This window comes from Lepisma saccharinum, chromosome 14, assembly GCF_977018435.1.
Source record: "Lepisma saccharinum chromosome 14, izLepSacc3.1, whole genome shotgun sequence".
In the NCBI taxonomy this organism is placed as follows: Eukaryota; Metazoa; Arthropoda; class Insecta; order Zygentoma; family Lepismatidae; genus Lepisma; species Lepisma saccharinum.
The window spans coordinates 6,171,638-6,188,840 of record NC_139242.1 but is presented as its reverse complement, the minus strand read 5'-3'; the positions used below and the strand labels follow the sequence as shown (position 1 = coordinate 6,188,840).

Here is a 17,203-nt window from a genome sequence, read left to right as displayed (position 1 = left end):
ACTGTACCAGTAAAGACGTTACGGAAGAATGAAAACTCTGCAGTGATGGTCACAACACATACATATCAGTTCTGCGTAGGGTTTAGTCATTAACAGAACAGATGAAACTTCCTTGCTTATTATGCATGCCAGAGATAACCAACCACAACTTCCCTTTTGAGATAATTTTAATTGCGGTGTAGGGTTTAGACATTATCGGAACGGATGCAACTTTCTTGCTGGCCATGTACTGTTGAAGCGTCGGCAGAGAAGGAAAACTTTGTAATGGTTACAACACATATGTTCGATGTAGACTAATTAGCAGCGGTTATCGTCATCATATAACGATTTCCGTCTGGAATGCGAATTCGATAGAGATCTATTCATAGAAGCACGACTTCCTTGTTACATCCTGCCACAGATTCACTGGTGTTAAAAATTAAACACTCACAACCGGAAAATGGAGAACGTGTGAAAACAATTTAACTAACCGGGGGCTTTTAGTACAGGGCCTACAGTTTTAAAACGTGGTACAGAACACGCCCAAATCTGTAATTAGTTTTAGGATAGACAGGACCGGGCTCCCTTATCTGCAATTAGTTTTACTCGGGGACAAACAGAGTCGGTAAAGTAAAATTGTAGTCCACGAAAATTTCTTTTATGATGTATTGTTATAATAAATAAAATTATAATAGATAATACTAGTGCGACTACTCCTCCAAGCTTATTTGGAATTGATCGTAGAATGGCATATGCAAATAGAAAATATCATTCTGGTTGAATGTGTACAGGGGTTACTAGTGGATTTGCAGGGGTAAAGTTTTCAGGATCTCCTAGAGTTGTTGGAAATATTAATGAGAGTTGTATTAATCTTAAAATTATAAGTATAAATCCTAATGTGTCTTTTATGGAGAAGTATGGATGGAATGGGATTTTATCTATATTACTATTAATAGATAATGGATTGTTAGATCCGGTTTGATGCAAGAAAAGTAGATGAACTATGGATATTGCTATTAAAATAAATGGTAATAAAAAATGGAAGGCGAAGAATCGAGTTAGTGTGGCACTATCTACTGCAAACCCACCCCAAATTCATTGGACTAGTATAGTTCCTAAATATGGAATTGCTGAGAGTAAATTAGTAATTACTGTGGCACCTCAAAATGATATTTGACCCCATGGTAATACATATCCAACAAATGCTGTTGCTATTGTTGTTAATATAATTATGACCCCAATAGATCATGTGTGAAAATATAAGTAGGATCCATAATATATCCCTCGTCCAACATGTATATATATACAAATAAAGAATATGGATGGAGGCTCCGTTAGCATGAATAGTTCGTAGTATTCATCCATAGTTTACATCTCGGCAGATGTGTATTACTCTAGAAAAGGCTAAATCTGTTCTTGAAATATAATGTATTGCTAAAAAAAGACCTGTTAAAATTTGGATTGAAAGACACATTCCTATAAGTGAACCAAAATTTCATCAGTAGGAAATATTTAGTGGGGCTGGTAAGTCCACTAATGCATTATTTGCTAGTTTGAGTAGTGGATGATAAATCCGTGCTGGCTTTGTCATTTGTAATTATTTAACTATTTTTAGAGGTCCATGTGGAAGTCTAGTAATTTTTACAATTGCAATTAATGTAATAAATAAGTATACTACTGTTATAGTAGTTATTATTATAACGGATTCATTATATAATTTTATTCCTGGTAGAGGGGGTGTACTTCTTCAGGTTGTATATGTATCTATATTTTGTAGTATTGAGGGGGCTAATAATGGATCTATCATTATTAATATAAATAAACATAATAACATTAGGGCTACACCCATAGTTATTATTTTTGTTCTTATTTTGAATATTTCATTTGGTGTAAGTCTTGTTGTATAAATAAATAGAACTAGTATTCCTCCTAAAAATACTAGAAATAATACATAGGAAAGTCATGTGGATTTTAGGAATGTTGATATTATTAGACATGCAGCAACAGTTTGTATAATTAGTATAGATAGTGGATGTTTTATATATAGTATTATTAGTGCTAATAATAATATGATAGTAATTAGTATTAATTGTATTTTAATATCAAGGAGTAGTTTAATAAAAATATTGGCTTTGGGAGCTAATGATGATATAATTATATCTTCCTTGATGTTTTTAGAATTATTAGTTCATTTATGATTTACAAGACCATTGTTTTTATTAAACTATAAAAACTTATGTTAAGAGTATTATTTATATTAATTATTTTATTTATTAGATTTTTATGTTTTATTTCTCAACGTAGGCATTTATTAGTAACTCTATTAAGACTTGAATTTATTGTGTTATCCTTATATTTATACATAACTTATTATTTTATTAATAATCAGGAAGAAGCTTGTTTTTGTTTACTATTTATTTCATTTTGTGTATGTGAGGGGGCTCTTTGTTTATCTATTATAGTATCAGTTACACGTACTCATGGTAACGATTATTTTAATTCTTTTGTATTATTAAAATGTTAAAATATATTTTTTATTTTATATTTTTAATCCTTTTGAGATTTAATAGTTCTTTATGAATGGTGGTTCAAATTTCTATTGTTTTTGGTTGTTTTTTGTTTTTATTAATAGTGTGACTTGGTATTGGAGTGTGGGGGGCTGGTTATTTTGTTGGATTGGATGTGATGTCTTATTCTTTAATTTTACTTAGTATTTGAATTATTTTTTTAATAATAGTGGCTAGAAATAGTATTATGTCTATTTATTTTTATCCTTGTAGATTTATATTTTTGTTAATTATTTTATTGTTATTATTGATATTAACTTTTATAAGAATAATTTTTTTTTATTTTATTTGTTTTTTGAGGGATCATTAGTACCTACTTTATTTTTAATTTTAGGGTGAGGATATCAACCAGAACGAGTACAAGCGGGGGTATATTTACTTTTTTATACATTACTTGCTTCTTTACCTCTTTTGGTCGGTATTTTTATGTTAAATTATAAGGTGGGTGGGATATATATATATATATATTTAGATATATTAATATTGATATAAATCATTTTGTTTGATATATTAGAATGGTGTTTGCTTTTTTAGAAAAAATACTTATATTTTTGGTTCATTTGTGATTGCCTAGGGCTCATGTTGAGGCTCCAGTTAGTGGATCTATAATTTTGGCTGGAATTTTATTAAAACTTGGAGGATATGGGATTTTGCGAATTATTTCTTGTATTGAGAGATTAGCTATTAAATATAATATTTTTTGATTTGGTATTAGAGTTGTTGGAATTTGAATAATTAGTCTTGTTTGTATACGTCAAATTGATTTAAGGGCCTTGGTTGCATATTCATCTGTAGCACACATAGGTCTTGTTTTAATGGGAATTATAACTATAGGAGCATGAGGGATAAATGGTGGTCTTAGTTTAATAGTAGCACATGGTCTTTGTTCTTCTGGAATATTTTGTCTAGTAAAGATTACTTATGAACGATTAGGTAGTCGTAGTATATTAATTAATAGGGGAATAATTAATTATATTCCTAGATTATCTTTATGATGATTTATATTAAGAATTACTAATATGGCTGCTCCTCCTTCTATTAATCTGCTGGGTGAAATTAGTTTATTAAATAGAATTATTGGGTGATCTTATTTTAGTTTTGTAGGTGTTGCATTACTTTCTTTTTTAAGTGCTGGTTATACTTTATATTTATATTCTTATACTCAGCATGGAATATACTATTCTGGTGTATTTTCTTGTTGAAGAAGTAATATTCGTGAATATTTATTATTATTTTGTCATTTATTTCCATTAAATTTTTTAATTATTTTTTGTTCTCCAATATTTCATTGAATTTAAAATATTTAAGTAGTTTAAGTAGAATAGTAAGTTGTGGACTTAGTGGTAACTAAAGGTTCTTAAATCAATGGTTTTTAATTTTTTTATTACAAGTATAGTATCAATTATTTTACTGATTAGTAGAATAATTTTATTATTATTAGGGATAATATTTTTAATTAAGGATGTTACAATTTTTATTGAGTGAAGTATTATTAATTTGAATAGCTCTAGTATTATAATAACAATATTATTTGATTGAATATCTTTAATTTTATAGGCTTAGTTATATATATCTCTTCTATGGTTATTAACTATAGAGGTTCTTATATAGAGGGGGACTATAATATAAATCGATTTATTATTTTAGTTTTATTATTTGTTGGATCTATAATGTTTTTAATTATTTCTCCTAATATTATTATAATTATTTTAGGATGGGATGGTCTAGGATTAGTCTCTTATTGTTTAGTAATTTATTATCAGAATGTTCGTTCTTATTCTGCTGGGATACTAACTGCCTTGTCCAATCGAATTGGTGACGTGTTTATTTTATTATCTATTGCTTGAATGTTAAACTATGGTTGATGAAATTATATTTATTATTTATGATTAGTTTCTGATTTTGATATAATATTAATTACTATCTTTATTATTATTGCTGGAATAACAAAGAGTGCACAAATTCCGTTTTCTGCATGGTTGGCAGCAGCTATAGCTGCACCAACCCCAGTTTCTGCATTAGTTCATTCTTCTACTTTGGTTACTGCTGGGGTTTATTTATTAATTCGTTTTGGGGATATATTGATATATACTGTTCTTGGTAGGATACTTTTATTATTATCGGGGTTAACTATATTTATAGCTGGGGTTGGTGCTAATTTTGAATATGATTTAAGGAAAATTATTGCTTTATCTACATTAAGACAACTTGGATTAATAATGTTAACATTATCTATGGGATTAAAGGAGTTATCATTCTTTCACTTGTTGACGCACGCTATATTTAAGTCTTTATTGTTTTTATGTGCTGGTGTAGTAATTCATGTTATAGGTGATGTTCAGGATATTCGTTGTATGGGGGGGCTAATTAATAAAATACCAATAACTATTTCTTGTATAATAATTTCTAGTCTTGCCCTATGTGGAATACCATTTTTGGCTGGATTTTATTCTAAGGATTTAATTTTGGAAATATTAAGTATATCTTCTTTTAATTTGGTAATATTTGTTTTATTATGAGTTTCTACGGGTATAACTATAGCTTATAGTTTTCGATTAAATTATTATTTAGTTGGTAAATCTTATAGAGGGACATCATTTCAATTCTTTTCTGATGATGGAGGGTGAGGTATATTTAAGGGTATATTAGGTTTATTATTATTATCTATTGTAGGTGGCTCTGGATTAATGTGATTAGTTTTTCCCTCTGTTTTTGTTGTTATTATTCCTCTTAATTTGAAGCTAGGGGCAGTTATTTGTATTGTATTAGGAGGGTGAATTGGATATAATATTACATCTTTCTTGTTTGAAGTCTATCCATTTTTTAATAATAAAATAATATATTATTTATTAGGAGGAATATGATTTTTACCTTATTTATCTTCTGGTGGGTTAATTGGTAGTTCATTTATTACTGGAGATTTATATATTAAGACTATTGATTGTGGATGAAGCGAACTTATGTGGGGGCAGGGAGTGTATAAATATATAAGGAGTGGTTCTTTAAATATTCAACTAATACATTCTAACTATTTTAATATTTATTTTATATTTTCATTTTTAATAGTAATTTTATTAATAATTTATGTGTGTTTATATAGCTTATAGTAAAGCACAATATTGAAGTTATTAGGAAGAATAAAATAATTCTGTAAACACTTCTTGAACTTATTTAAAGTCCAGCTTTATCATGAAAAGATAATGTAATTTTATACTAAAGAAATAATGTGAAGAGTATTAATGGAATTTCACCACTAAAGATGGAAGTTAGCAGCCCCCACTTAATAATATACCCCTTAACTGAGGAGATAACCCTAATTTTATTATTAACATTAATATGCCGCCTTCCTTTGGCTTCAGTCAAGTAAGCAAGGGTAATACATACCAATTTATTCAGGTCGAAGCTGATTGCTTTTGCTTCTTGCCTAATGAAGTAAATTGAATTAGTCCAATACCTTTTGAATGCAACTCAAATGTTATTATTAACTATTACTCTAGCATGCTCATTCTAGTGATCCTTGGGTTCATTCATGATATAAGCCTAAAAGTAAAATTAATAGGAATAGGAGTCTAACACATAACCAATATATTAATTTTGAATTAGTAATAATAACTGTTATTGGTAATAGTAATACAATTTCTACATCGAAAATTAGAAAAATTACTGCAATTAGAAAGAATTTTATAGAGAATGGAATTCGTGCTGAGGATTTTGGGTCAAATCCACATTCAAACGGTGATCTTTTTTCTCGGTCTGTAATTATTTTTTTTGATAGTAGTGTGGATAATATTATTAGAATTGATGTAATTATTATAATTAGTAATGAGGTACTTACGATTACATTAATTATTTACTTTATTTTATTATAATCTTTTTAATTGGAAGTTAAGTGTACTTTAAATATACTAAGTAAATTATCTACCTCATCAATAAATTGAAATATAAAGGAATAATCATACTACATCTACGAAATGTCAATATCATGCTGCTGCCTCAAACCCGAAATGATGTGTTGGTGAAAAATGGCATAAGATGTGTCGAGCTAAGCATACCCCTAGGAATGTTGATCCAATAATAACATGTAGCCCGTGAAATCCTGTTGCTATAAAGAATGTGGATCCATATACTGCATCAGCAATAGTAAATGGGGATTCATAATATTCATATGCTTGAAGAATAGTGAAATATACTCCTAATATTAATGTTAATATGAGTGCTTGCATTGTATGTGAATGGTTTTTTTCTAATAGTCTATGATGGGCTCATGTTACTGTTACTCCTGAGGCTAGCAGAATTGCTGTATTTAATAAAGGTACTTGTATTGGATTAAATGGGTTAATCCCCTTTGGTGGTCATAGTATTCCTAATTCAATTGTCGGGGATAATCTTCTATGGAAAAATGCTCAAAAGAATGATACAAAAAATAGTACTTCTGAAATAATAAATAAAATTATACCTCATCGTAGTCCTATTATAATTTGATTTGTATGTAATCCTTGATATGTTCCTTCTCGTGAAATATCTCGTCATCATTGAATTATTGTAAGTAGTATAGTTGTTATCCCTATTAATAATAGTACTATATTTTGTTGGTGGAATCATCTAATTATCCCTGTTGTTAATATTATTGCTCTAATGGCCCCTGTTGCTGGTCATGGGCTTTGATCTACTAAGTGATATGGGTGATTTTGGTTTGTTGACATTAGTTATTTTGATTCTCTAGAATAAATAGCAATTAATAAGGCAAATACGTAAGATTGAATAAATGCTACGGCTGAATAAATGCTGTTTCTATAATAATTAATATAATTTGTGCTAGAATTAGTATTGAAAGTCAAATAATTTCTAATATTGTTCCTGTATTTCCAATTATTGATATTATTAAGTGTCCAACTATTATATTGGCTGCTAGTCGTACTGATAGAGTTATTGGACGGATTAGATTTCTAATTATTTCAATACCCACTATAATTGGTATTAATAGTGTTGGTACACCTTCCGGTACTAGGTGTGCTAATATATGTTTTGTGTTATTAATTCACCCGAATAATATAAATGATAATCATATTGGTAGGGCTAGGGTTAGGGTAAAGACTAAATGGCTTGATCTAGTAAATGCATAGGGTAATAATCCTATTGAATTATTAAATAAGATTATTGAAAATATACTAATAAATATTAGAGTTCTTCCTTGGTAACTAATTATTCCTAAAAATGTTTTAAATTCTTCATGTAATTTTATTATTATTATATTATATAATATAGAGGTTCGTGATTGTATTAATCAAAATGGGGTTGGAATTATTAATAATCCCAAGAATGTTCTTATTCAATTTAGTGATATATTTATAATTGATGATGTTGGGTCGAATGATGAGAATAATCTTGTTATCATTTTCAGTATTTAATTTTTGGTTTATTTTCTATTTTATAATTATTATTATTTAATAATTTATTATAATTATAATAGTTGACAATTATAAATAGAAAATAAATTAATATAAATATTGTGAATAGAATAATTCAGTTTAATGGATATATTTGTGGGATAAAAAAGTATCTACAAGGATAATTTAGGTTTGACATTCCTATGTTATATATTAACTAACTTTTTCATTAGAAGTAGTTGTTATATTACTATTTTGTGGTTTAAGAGACCATTACTTACTTTTCAGTCATCTAATGATTCTTGTATAATTTTTATTAATCAATTAATAAAAGATTTGTGAGTTGTAGTTTCAACAATAATTGGTATAAATCTATGATTAGATCCACAAATTTCTGAACATTGACCAAAAAATAGACCAATTCGATTAATATTTACTCCTGCCTGATTAAGTCGTCCTGGAGTGGCATCTATCTTAATTCCTATGGATGGCATGGCTCATGAATGTAATACATCTGCAGATGTAGTTAGTACTCGAATATCTATATTAATTGGTAGTACTGTTCGATTATCTACATCTAATAGTCGAAACGAGTTTGAAGCTATTTCATTTGTTGGGGTTATATATGAATCAAATTCTGCCTTTATAAAATCGGAGTATTCATAACTTCAGTATCATTGATGTCCAATAGTTTTAAGAGTTAATGAGGGTTGATTAATTTCATCTAACAAATATAATAAACGTAGAGAGGGTAGTGCAATAAAAACTAGGATAATTGCTGGTATAATTGTTCATATTGTTTCTAATATTTGTCCTTCTAAAAGTATTCGATTTGTTAATTTGTTATTAAATAATGATGCTATTAAATATCCTACTAATACTGTAATTATAATTAAAATTAATATTGTGTGGTCATGGAAAAATATTTATTTGTTCTATTAATGGGGAGGATCTATCTTGTAGTCCTATTTGATTTCAGGTTGCCACTTTTAAGTAAGGGATACCCTTATATTTGAAGCTTAAATTCAATGCACTTCTCTGCCACCTTAAAAATTAGTTGTTAGTAAGTAGCATTGGAAGTTCTGAATATGTATGTTCAGAAGGAGGTGATATTTGATATCATTCAATTGATGATGCTTGTTGTATATTAAATAATGTTGGTCGGGCGCTTGTTATACCTTCTCAGGTAATAAAAATTATAATAATTACTGCTGTAAATGATAAGATTGATCCTAATCTTGAGACAATATTTCATATTGTGTATGCATCTGGATAATCCGAATATCGTCGTGGTATTCCTCTTAATCCTAGAAAATGTTGTGGAAAGAATGTTAAGTTGACTCCAATAAATATTGAGATGAATTGAATTTTTAATCAATCTGGATATATTATTACTCCTGTAAATAATGGAAATCAATGTACTAGTCCTGCTATAATAGCAAATACTGCTCCTATAGACAGTACATAGTGAAAATGTGCTACAACATAGTATGTGTCATGTAGTACAATATCTAGTGATGAGTTTGCTAATACTACTCCTGTTAATCCCCCTATTGTAAATAAGAAAATAAATCCTAATGCTCATAGTATTGATGGGGAGTAGTTAATTTGTGTTCCATGTAGTGTTGCAATTCATCTAAATACTTTAATTCCTGTTGGAACAGCAATAATTATTGTAGCTGCAGTAAAATATGCTCGTGTATCAACATCTATTCCTACAGTAAATATATGATGTGCCCATACAATAAATCCTAGAAACCCAATTGCTATTATTGCATAAATTATTCCAAGAACTCCAAATGTTTCTTTTTTACCTCTTTCTTGGGTTACAATATGTGAAATTATTCCAAATCCTGGTAGAATTAGAATATATACTTCTGGGTGTCCAAAGAATCAGAATAGATGTTGATATAAGATTGGGTCTCCACCACCGGATGGATCAAAAAATGAGGTATTTAAATTTCGATCTGTTAATAATATAGTAATTGCTCCTGCTAGAACTGGTAGTGATAATAATAGTAGAACTGCAGTAATTACTACTGATCACACAAATAATGGTACTCGTTCTATGGATATTCCTATAGTTCGTATATTAATTACTGTTGTAATAAAATTTACTGCCCCTAGGATAGAGGATACTCCTGCTAAATGTAATGAAAAAATTGATAAATCAACAGAGGCTCCAGCATGTGCAATTCCTGCAGATAGGGGAGGATATACTGTTCAACCAGTTCCTGCACCACTTTCTACAATTCTTCCTGATAATAGTAGAGTTAATGACGGGGGTAATAATCAAAATCTTATATTATTTAATCGTGGGAAGGCTATGTCCGGGGCTCCAATTATTAGAGGTACTAATCAGTTTCCAAATCCCCCAATTATAATGGGTATTACTATGAAAAAAATTATAATAAATGCGTGTGCAGTTACAATTACATTGTAGATTTGATCATCTCCAATCAAACTTCCTGGCTGGCCTAATTCTACACGGATTAAAATACTTAATGATGTTCCAACTATTCCTGATCATACTCCGAAAAATAAATATATTGTACCAATATCTTTATGGTTAGTAGAAAATAATCATCGTTGCAAAAATGAGATGACTGAAGTTATATAGGTGATAAACTGTAAATTTATTTATGAGTTTTAAACTCTCTCATTAAATTTTGGCTTTATAGTTAATAATAATAATTTTGAACTGCAATTTCAGGGTAATGCGTTGTATGTATTAAGGCCTAAAAGAATATCCTTTATTTATGACTTTCAAGGTCATTAGTTTAAAATTAACTTAAGACCTTATAAGATCTTTATAAGGTCTTATAAGGATATATAAATTGGTTGAATTATAGGTAGTCCACATACTGAGAGAAAAATTGTAATTACCGATAATACTTGTTCTTTTAAATCTAATGGTTTATTGTTAATAATATTTCATATGTTAGTTTTATAATTTATTAAAATTGATGTAAGTGAGGTTCGTAAGTAATAGTATAGGGTTAATAGTGATATGCTAATTAGAAGTATAATTATAATTAATTGCTTAAGGTTGGTTATTTGAATAATAACTATTCATTTTGGTAAAAATCCTAGTAGTGGGGGTAGTCCACCAAGAGATAACATTGATATAAATAAGGACATTTTTTTAATGGGAGGAAGTTTTAATATAAACAGTTGATGGACGTAGTATGCTTTGTTTATTGAAAATAACATAATGGTAGAGGTGGTTATAAGGATGTATAGTAGTAAATATGTTAACCAGGTGTTATCTTCTGATGTTATTCTTAGGATAATTCATGATATATGGTTAATTGATGAAAAGGCTATAATTTTTCGTAACGAGGTTTGATTTAACCCTCCAATTGCTCCAATAACTGCTGATATTGTAATTGTTAAAATTAGAATTATGTTTAAATTGTCAATTACATAACTAAGTAATGTTGATGGAGCAATTTTTTGAATAGTTGTTATTACTATACAGTTAATTCATGTGATTCCTTCCATAACTTCTGGTATTCAAATGTGAAATGGAGCAGCTCCTATTTTTATTAATAAAGCTATAGTCAGAAGTTGGATTTGTATATTGAAATTTGCAGCATTAATTATAATTAATGCTGCGGTCAAAATTATTGATGATGCTAATGCTTGAATTAGGAAGTATTTAAGGGACGCTTCTGTATTTCGTTGATTGTTTGGTGTGGAAATTAATGGAATAAAACATATTAAATTAATTTCTAAGCCTATTCAGGCTCCATATCATGAGGTGGAAGAAATAGAAAGGAGGGTTCCTATTGTGAGGGTCAATAGGAATATTATTTTTTTGGGGGTTGTGAGCATTAAAAAGGGAAGGATTAATTATCAACCTTCATATGTGGGGTATGAGCCCTCTAGCTTAATTAGCTTACCTTTTTATTATATTTTGGTGTATGATGCACTATGGGGTTTGATACCATTGGAGAAAGTTTAATTCTTTCAGTTATAAAAATTCATTTTTAATAAAAATGAATAATAAGAACATGTTAAATTTCATGTATACTTTACCCTATCATGGTAATCCTTTATCAGACATCTTATTTATAAAAAAATTATAATAGTGGGCTAATAATATTATTTATTAGACTTTTACTCTTATGATTAATAAGTAGAACCTATTTATTAAATAATATAAAATACTTCAGAATTACTTTTAATTTTATCCAATTTTCTTTAAGTTTTTGTAGTCTAACTTAAAGTAATTGACTTAATTAACATGTCATTTTAATACTTATTGAGTTTAGAGGAAAAAGAAGTTAATATATCTATATAGAACACAATTTTGAGGGAAAAAAAATTGTGTTCTATATAGAACGGGAAAGTGAGTAAAAATAAAAAGGGAGGAAGTTTTCGTGAGATAATTTCTAATTATAATTTAATTTAATATGATACATTCTATATAACAATAAAGAACCTCTCTTTATATTTTAAAGCTAAAGTTTTATTCTAGCTTGAATCTCCTTAGTTAAATTTTACATATGTATTTATTAAAGAGAGGTAAAACTTCCTCCAATTTTTTATGGGTTGAGACGGTATATTTGGATTTAGTTCGCAGTGTGTGGGTTTGTTTCATTTTAATGTAAGTTAGATTACAGGATTTTAAGTTTTAATATTTATTTTGTCCGGCTAAATTCGTGCCAGCTGCCGCGGTTAGACGTGGGGACATAAGTGGAGAGTTGTTGGCTTAATTATAGTAATAATTGATTTTTGGTTGTTTATATTTTATTTATTAGGTGAAATTTTTAATATAATTTGTTCTTTATTTTTATTAATTCTATAAAGGTGATATATTAAACTAGGATTAGATACCCTATTATTATCATTGTAAATTTGGTTTGAGTAGTATTAGTTATGATCTTGAAACTCAAAGAATTTGGCGGTGCTTTATTCTATTTAGAGGAACCTGTCCCGTAATCGATATTCCGCGTTTTATTTGACCTATTATTGTAAAATATCAGTTTGTATACCGCCGTAATTTGAATATTTAAATATATGTGTTCTTTTTTTCTATTGGGATATATTTCAGGTCAAGGTGCAGCTTATTAGTGGGTGGAGATGGGTTACATTATGTTGATTTGGATAATATATTGAAATTATATTTGAAATTGGATTTAATTGTAATTTTGTTTTAGAATAACATTTTGGATTATTAGCTCTAGGGTATGCACACATCGCCCGTCACTCTCATTTATATAGGTGAGATAAGTCGTAACATAGTAGGCGTACCGGAAGGTGTGCCTAGTTTGAATAGTATCAAAATATTTCTGTTAGTTGGAGTATTCATTTACATTGAGTAATTAGTCGTGCAATTCTACATATTTTGATAGAAATTTTATTACTATTCGAATTTTATTTATAAATTGTTTATATATGAAAAGGAATTTTATTGGAGTTGGTTATATATTTAGTATATATAAATTAGTTTGTTATAGATTATTAGTACAGTGTTGGGATTTATTAAATATATGAAATATTGATTTTTATTATAGGAGATGTTAATAATCGTACCTTTTGTATCAGGGAGGATTAAATTTTAATTGAATATTCTGTTTTCTCGAAGGGTGAGGAGCTAGTAGGTTAAATTTTAAGGTAAAAGTGTTATATTTTTCTGTTAAAATTGCTACTTGTAATAAAATGTTATTCGACTTACCTTATATCTAGTTATTAGGGAATTATATTTAATATAGCTTTACATTTTAATATTTTTTATATTAATATATATATTATAATATTAATGTTTAGTTATGACTAGGGGGATGTGCTTCTGGTTAATATGTTGGTTATAACTTTATAATAAACTATTATATTTATTGGTTTGGAGATTGCTAATTTTTGTAATTTTGTTATAATTTATTTGAAATTTTATTAAAAATTTAGTTTGGTTTTACTTTCTTACTTAATTATATGTTTTAATTGGTTTTATTTTGAAATTATGATTCTATTAGTATATTTATTTAATTAAGTATAACCTGCCCAATGACACTTGTTTAATGGCCGCGGTATTTTGACCGTGCGAAGGTAGCATAATCATTAGTCTTTTAATTGGGGGCTAGAATGAATGGTTGGACGAGGAATAGACTGTCTTTAGTTAATTAATATATAATTTTACTTTAAAGTGAAAAGGCTTTATTTTTTTAAGGGGATGATAAGACCCTATAGATCTTTATATTATTTTAATGATGTTTTGATTAGTAGCATAACTATATATATTATTAAATAATATTTCGTTGGGGTGACGGGAAGATAATAATTAGCTCTTTTTATTTAATATTCAATAATTTTTGTTATTTGGGATCCATCTTTAGTGATTTAAAGAATAAGTTACCTTAGGGATAACAGCGTAATCTTTCTTGAGAGATCCTATCGACAGGAGGGGTTGCGACCTCGATGTTGGATTAAGATATCATTTGGGGGTAGTATTTCAAATTTGATGGTCTGTTCGACCTTTAATTTCTTACATGATCTGAGTTCAAACCGGCGTGAGCCAGTGTTTTAGTACGAAAGGACCAAATACTTATATTATATATGTGATATTGATTAATAATAATTACTATTATGGCAGAGAAGTGCATTGAACTTAGAATTCAATAATGAAGATAAATTTATTTTTATAGTAGATGATATTAGATTTATTTATTGGAGTTATTTCTTTTATTATTTTTAGTTGTGTGTGTTTTAGTTAGAGTTGCTTTTTTTACTTTATTTGAGCGTAGGGTGTTAGGTTATATTCAAATTCGTAGGGGACCTAATCGGGTTGGAATTTGTGGTATTTTTCAGCCTTTTGCTGATGCAGTTAAATTATTTACTAAGGAGCAAACATTACCTACTTTGAGAAATTATTATCCATATTATATATCTCCAGTTTTTAGTTTATTTTTATCTTTGGTTGTTTGGGTTGTTTTTCCATATCACACCTTATTATTTAATTTCTACTTAGGGGTGTTTTTCTTTTTATGTTGTATGAGAATAGGAGTATATAGAGTAATATCTGCTGGGTGATCATCTAATTCTAATTATGCATTACTTGGGGGTCTTCGAGCAGTTGCTCAAACTATTTCTTATGAGGTTAGATTAGTATTAATTTTATTATCTTTTATTTTTTTAATTGGTGGTTATAATTTATTTTTGTTTAATATTTTTCAGGATTATTTATGATTTATTTTTATTGCTATACCGTTGGCGTTAGCCTGATTGAGCTCTTGTTTAGCTGAAACTAATCGAACTCCCTTTGATTTTGCTGAGGGGGAGTCTGAACTTGTTTCTGGATTTAATGTTGAATATAGTGCTGGGGGGTTTGCTTTAATTTTTATATCTGAATATGCTAGTATTTTATTTATAAGTGTTTTATTTAGAATTTTATTGTTGGGGGATATAGCTTTTCTTATTTTTTTATTTAAGGGTTATTTTTTTAGGATTTATTTATATTTGAATTCGAGGTACACTACCACGATTTCGTTATGATAAACTTATATATTTAGCTTGAAGGAGTTTTCTTCCGGTTTCTTTAAATTATTATTTTTTTTTGTTGGTTTTAGGGGCTTGATTGTATCAATTTATATTTAGTTGCATAATAATTAGAATGTGAAGACTTCTAGAATATTTACATTCTATTTTATGTTTTCAAGACATACACTTAAAATTTCAGTCAAGAAGTCATTTTTTTAAAAATTTATCTCATAGTAGTAGGGTTGCCGGGGATATAATGAAATATATAAAATATATAATTGTTAATACTTGCCCAGTAGTAATATATGGAGTTTCTACGGGTCGGGCTCCAATTCAGGTTAATAAAATAAAGGTTGCAAATATTAATCAAAATAATACTTGATTTAAAGGGTAAAATTGTAGTCCACGAAAATTTCTTTTATGATGTATTGGTATAATAAATAAAATTATAATAGATAATACTAGTGCGACTACTCCTCCAAGCTTATTTGGAATTGATCGTAGAATGGCATATGCAAATAGAAAATATCATTCTGGTTGAATGTGTACAGGGGTTACTAGTGGATTTGCAGGGGTAAAGTTTTCAGGATCTCCTAGAGTTGTTGGAAATATTAATGAGAGTTGTATTAATCTTAAAATTATAAGTATAAATCCTAATGTGTCTTTTATGGAGAAGTATGGATGGAATGGGATTTTATCTATATTACTATTAATAGATAATGGATTGTTAGATCCGGTTTGATGCAAGAAAAGTAGATGAACTATGGATATTGCTATTAAAATAAATGGTAATAAAAAATGGAAGGCGAAGAATCGAGTTGGTGTGGCACTATCTACTGCAAACCCACCCCAAATTCATTGGACTAGTATAGTTCCTAAATATGGAATTGCTGAGAGTAAATTAGTAATTACTGTGGCACCTCAAAATGATATTTGACCCCATGGTAATACATATCCAACAAATGCTGTTGCTATTGTTGTTAATATAATTATGACCCCAATAGATCATGTGTGAAAATATAAGTAGGATCCATAATATATCCCTCGTCCAACATGTATATATATACAAATAAAGAATATGGAGGCTCCGTTAGCATGAATAGTTCGTAGTATTCATCCATAGTTTACATCTCGGCAGATGTGTATTACTCTAGAAAAGGCTAAATCTGTTCTTGAAATATAATGTATTGCTAAAAAAATACCTGTTAAGATTTGGATTGAAAGGCACATTCCTATAAGTGAACCAAAATTTCATCAGTAGGAAATATTTAGTGGGGCTGGTAAGTCCACTAATGCATTATTTGCTAGTTTGAGTAGTGGATGATAAATCCGTGCTGGCTTTGTCATTTGTAATTATTTAACTATTTTTAGAGGTCCATGTGGAAGTCTAGTAATTTTTACAATTGCAATTAATGTAATAAATAAGTATACTACTGTTATAGTAGTTATTATTATAACGGATTCATTATATAATTTTATTCCTGGTAGAGGGGGTGTACTTCTTCAGGTTGTATATGTATCTATATTTTGTAGTATTGAGGGGGCTAATAATGGATCTATCATTATTAATATAAATAAACATAATAACATTAGGGCTACACCCATAGTTATTATTTTTGTTCTTATTTTGAATATTTCATTTGGTGTAAGTCTTGTTGTATAAATAAATAGAACTAGTATTCCTCCTAAAAATACTAGAAATAATACATAGGAAAGTCATGTGGATTTTAGGAATGTTGATATTATTAGACATGCAGCAACAGTTTGTATAATTAGTATAGATAGTGGATG

General features: G+C 28.4%; 2 pseudogenes; one reads left to right on the top strand and one right to left on the bottom strand.

Moving 5' to 3' along the window:
- The first annotated feature begins 3,911 nt into the window (after positions 1 to 3,911).
- Positions 3,912 to 5,410, top strand: LOC145998651 (NADH-ubiquinone oxidoreductase chain 5 pseudogene; annotated as a pseudogene).
- A 2,843-nt stretch (positions 5,411 to 8,253) lies between these two features.
- LOC145998650 (cytochrome c oxidase subunit 2 pseudogene) lies at positions 8,254 to 10,386 on the bottom strand (annotated as a pseudogene).
- Between the last annotated feature and the right edge of the window lie 6,817 nt (positions 10,387 to 17,203).